This window comes from Trachymyrmex septentrionalis, unplaced genomic scaffold (genome assembly GCF_001594115.1).
Source record: "Trachymyrmex septentrionalis isolate Tsep2-gDNA-1 unplaced genomic scaffold, Tsep1.0 scaffold13, whole genome shotgun sequence".
NCBI classification, from domain to species: Eukaryota; Metazoa; Arthropoda; class Insecta; order Hymenoptera; family Formicidae; genus Trachymyrmex; species Trachymyrmex septentrionalis.
Genome location: NW_017304438.1, coordinates 3,995,674 through 4,001,454, shown reverse-complemented (window position 1 = coordinate 4,001,454; position 5,781 = coordinate 3,995,674).

Genomic DNA, 5,781 nt, shown 5'->3' with positions numbered 1-5,781 from the left:
TGTGTGTGTGTGGGGGGGTGTGTGTGTGTGTGTATACATCATATATATTGTAATATGTTATATATGACATAATATTTATATAACATATAAAATAAATAAAGAAACCGTCCTCTCGATTAAATTTTATTTAGACAACGACACACTTAGCAATGTTACGATAACGTGCTAAATCGAAGTGTATTCATTTTTTTACGAATTACTTGATTGAGAATTGAAAAACTTAACTCAAAATAAGTTTTCGCTTGTTAAAAAAGAGAAGACTAAACATTCGTTGTTAAAATACTAATGATCAATAGTACGATGCATCGTAATACTAAAAATAAAATTTTTCGAGAGAAGAAATTTAAAACTTCTAAAAATGATAAAAATATAAAAAAGATAAAGGTATGAAAAAAGATAAAAATAAGAAATAGAATTAGTATATATAAAGAATTTACTTTGATCAGAAACTGAAAAAATGAAAAAGGTTCTTAGAACATTTTAAGAATATTGGTCATTTCCAATACTATATGTACTATAAGAAAACATGATTTTCTCATATCTAAATGAATTCCATCTAACCTTTGCTCTATGTTTATCTTTTCTTAGAATTTTAGATATCTTTTTTCGAAGAATCAGACTAATCACATTTTTGATATTAAAATGCGTTATACCATTGGTTGTTAACATGCTGATAATTTTATCAATTAATAACCAGTTTCTGTGATATATATATACTCCACAGTTTCCTCAAGCTACAGTTGTGCTTTGACAAGAATCCGATACGAATCTAATAATAGCATTTGTATATGCGATCGTTACGTTCATAATGAAAGACATGAAGGCGTTTCTGTTTGTATTCGGAGTGATCTTATTCTTGGGAATTATTATTCCTACTGAAAGTGCACCTCAAAATGAGAATTCGTATGCAGATTTTTTAAAAAATATAACTGATTGGGGAGCTAAAGAAATAGGTAAAATATTTACTAAAACATTTGAACTAAAACATATATAAGTTAACTAAACAAAATTATTATTGATTCTCCTTTAATAGACTTTTTTATTAAATGAGAAAAAGCATTGATCGGTCTTAAGTTAGTCGCAATTTTTATCAAAACATGTATATTAATAATAATAACAATATCTGCAAATGTTAGTATATTTTATTACATTAGAAATATTTATCTTTCCAAATGCACATTCATCTAAATTCTTTTCAACGTTAAATAAAATAAATTATCGTCCTTTATAAATGTTTTAAATGCTTACTATATTCTATAATATGTCTATATTCTATAACATGTTTTTTCTTAAATTTTAGATCAATTTTATCTTAGCTGTTTTTGTTTTAATTTTGTTTTATTTTTTGTGTTTAGATAAATTAAGAGAAACAGTAGAACATTTCATGGCGAGAAATGACACAAGAACAACATAATTACGAAGACGCAATCATTGTGTGATGAGAAATTTCATCGATTATATCAAATCTTATATATAATTTAATTATAAAATAATAACAATTCGAATATATATACTTTCTTATACATAAGAGTATAATGTATGTTGCAAATGTCTTATCCGTAATAAAATATTGAGAAAGAAAAAAACCTATGTAAATCAAATAAAATAAACAGCAATAGAAAAAGAAGGACACATTGGTATATTTACAAATTATAATTAGCAATTTGCATAAATATACAGATACACATACGCACAATATGCATATAAATATATCATACATAGATTTCAAGTTATTTTATCTGGAATTTTACAAAAATAATATTTTTATGAAAATAATGATAATTAAAATATTTAACTTTTTTATTTTTACTTTAACTTTTTTATCAATTTAAAATAGCAATTTAATTTAAAAAAATATAACTATTTATGTATAAAAATTTTTAAATACAAGTTATTTTAATTCTTTTCCTTTATGTCTCAAAATTAATTTTTAAGTATTTTAGACATCTTGTGACATTAGTTGATAGTAAACGCTTTTTAATTCATTTGTTACTTCGGAAGAATAAAATTCAACACAAAAGGAATTGAATTTTACTTTGCGTAATATAATGCTTCAAGTTCGAAAAGCAACATATAATGTGTCATTACTATGTTCTTTTATTATAAAAAATCTGATCTATGTATAAAGTATATGACAAACATTAAAGAAAATTATTGTTACGTTTTTATACGTAAGAACTGTTAATAACAGTTTAGATTATTAAAAAGAATTAATTTTTTCATCAAGTTACAAATCGGTACTACTCTCTATTTACATCTTTAGCGAGATTATTTGATTGCAAAGTAGAATTTAAAAAGCTCAGATATCACACGCAGCTCTAAAGAACTTTAAATGGCAGGATCGACAATTGATTAATCTCGACGCTTGACGTCTTGTACTTGGACTGTTTTATTATTAAAGCTTAGACACGACAACGAAGGCACACTGGCGGTGTGCTCAGCTTTCTAGCAGCACCGTACGTCTTGGAATTGGTAACATTTGTCGGTGATTGGAAGAATTTACGAGGTTCTCTCCCGTCTGGAACCCCGTTCCTCTTCCGCCTATACCTCACTGGCTCTTCCTCTCGCCGTAGCTACCGATAAATCACTTTCCCGACTCTGCGAGATTTAATATAACGTCAATATTCCCGGTAGCGAATAAAAAAGACGGGAAGGGATATTCACGACGAGTCCTCGCTACGCATCATGGCCCTCGCATGGCATTCGTGCATGACACGGGATAAAACCGTTTTAAAATTGCAAATATGTCGTATGTCGGGATGTTAAGAATTTCAGCTTCTCTCCAAAATGCGATCACGGCCGAGAGTTATAACAGATTCTTCTCTGGACTTATGTTTATATTATTTTACTGTTTTAAATTCATCGTACTGATTGCGAATGGAATAACTAAACTACACGGAATAATGCAGTAAACTTTTTTATGAATATTCTTCTGCAATAACATTTATATTAACTATTATTTCTTTTTTCGAGAAACTATTTTCTATGGTATTTTTTAAATGCCATAAAGTCTTCTTTTTTAATTCTATCAATTTATAGAATAATATCGTTTTTCAAGCTTTTTTTTTTGATACATTCAATTGATTTTGCATTGATCGCAGATAAACATTTCTAACAGTTACCTCAGAGATGTGATTTAATTCACGTTACGATTCAGTCTTCAGATACATCAGATCTGTAACATAATTTTATTCAATATTCTCGGCAGAAAGCGCAAAGAAAGAAAAAGGATATCTATGAAAGTAAAGACTCGCGACTGTTCGGCACGTGTCGTGGATGCCGTGCTTTTCTACGTGCATGCGGTGAATAACAAATGCATCATCTATTTTGCAATACTTGTTCTATATATACTTAACTGTGTGTCGAAGAAATTGCAACACTAATAAAAGCAAATAGAAAAAATATGATAAAGATAAATATTAAAAATTAAGATAAGATTAAATAATACAAATACATGTTTTTAAAGCTTCTTACAATAAAATGTAGATTTCTGATTTGTTTCTACCATTTTAAAAGATTTTATATCCCATAATAATAATAATAAAAAACAACTATTATGATTCTGAGTATTACTAAGAAAAAAACGTAATTTCTCGTGGAAGACAATTTGCTATTTACAAATTACATCGTAATTAGTTTTAATTTACCATGGCTATTTTAGTCTGCATAAAAGGTTCTAAAATAATCAATTTCCATCGATTCTATAGGTTTTAACAATTGCGATACTTCGGGAAGATGATTTTCCTGAGAACAGAAGAATTCGTAGCGTTGTACGCCACTCATCTGACAGATTCGGCAATTTTGTACGTGCTAGCGTACGTATTTAGGTACCGCGACGAATTCTGATTGTGATGTTCGCACCCTGAAACCGTTTCGCCCTTGCGAAGAATAAGCGCGATCAAACTTCTTCGATTCCGAGGAAGCGGTTGAACGAAGCGGAATATGAAAATCCCTCCTTCATCAATTCGGGATTTCAGGATTGAAAGAATATTTCGAGAATTATTCTCGCTATCTATCGTTATCCTCGCCATTCTGAAATATAGCCGCAGATGAAAGTACAACGAGAAACATACAATTTTGGAAAATGTCTTCTCTTTTACTGTTAAATTCATATCAAATTACATATAATTTGAATTATTTTTAATCACTTTTATAGGTTGCTACTGCTCCTCAATACGTCGTTTAATTAAAACAATAAAGTTGAATAAATTAACTCAAGAAAATGCATTAGAGACTCAAATTTAATTTATTATTTATTTGAGTGCATTAATATGGACATTACTTACTTCAAAACTGACCACAGACGAAGATTGACTTACATTTTAATCATACATGGAAGTTAAAAATAATAAAATGTTGTTTAACTCAAGAGACTGGCTTATCACTGCTCTTTCAATATCTAACAGTATTCCAAAAGAAAAAATAATTTCAAGAAGATAACGTTTTGGAAGCGTTTTTCCAAAGTCGCGATTTTCCTTTCGAAGTTATAATCTCGCGGATTTCACGACTGCCCGGAATTTTCGAGTAACTCCAAATTCGCCGTGGCGGCCAACAAAATGGATTAACGCGATGAAGGGAATTTTCCCATCGTACTCCGTTGGAATTTTTAGCACGTTCGGCGTTACAGGATGAAATCGGCCGAAAATTCGTGCATGAGGTACCCACCGGGAGGACGGGGGATCTCCCGAAACATGCTCTTCGTGCGACGTACTCTCTCTTCTTCTACACGCGCAAATAAACGACGCATGTGGAACGGAGGGAAAAGCGACGCTTTAACGCTCGCGTACCGGCATGGCACGTGTGAAGTCGAATCAGACGGGCGCGGAAATTAATTCCCGCGGTTGGAAAATTGCCATGCCTGTGCCGCAACATTGTGAGACGCCGCAACCAATCGCCGGGGGGGGGGGGGGGGGGGGGAAGATCCGCCCGACGTAGGAAAACCGATTGCGACGATAATTGTTCGTTCGTAATGATTTCCTCCTCGCCGCCGCGTCGTGGCGACCGGCGACGCAAACGGCGCTAATTTATGACGCGTATTTAACATCTTAATCACGGCGTCTGGTGCTACTTTACCTGCGAGATCTGCTCGTTATCAGCTCCCGGAGTCGAGCGGCAATATACGGCGCACGGAAGAGTTTCCGACTGCAATTCTCGAGCTTGCAAATGCACCGCAGTTACTCACGTTCGCGTTTTCGCGTTAAACACACCGAACAAAAATCGTCGAAGGAAACTTCCGCAACTACTGGTATTTTTTATACGAAGATATTTACCGAGTTCTTCGTAGTGTTTTAAGATGCTTATCAGAATCATTATTAAAACTGACGTAATTTGTGATGTTATTTTTAACTCCAGTTTATGATTGTGTTTTAAGTCCGACAAACCGAATCAGCGCATAATTTATAAAACTGAAAAAACGTATTTGCAAATTTGTGTTGATACAAATAAAAAGTATAATTTTCAAGTTATTACTGTAAATGAATTAAGTAAAGATTATTTTGTCAATCATCAAAAGTAAACTAATTTCACAATCCGTTTGCCAAATAACACCGGTGTCGTTTGTAAGGTTTTTAAAGAAATCAAATATATAATTTGATAATCATAATACCTTCTACACAGTGATATTTTTTACAAGATTGAATTATTTATAAAGCAATAAAGATCCAGGTAATAGACATTTTCGTAATAGACATTTTAAACTTCTAGTATTGATTATTTTTATGTGAAATTATACATTTTATTGTTGTAACATACATATCTAATTCAGTAAATAGCACGCCGAAA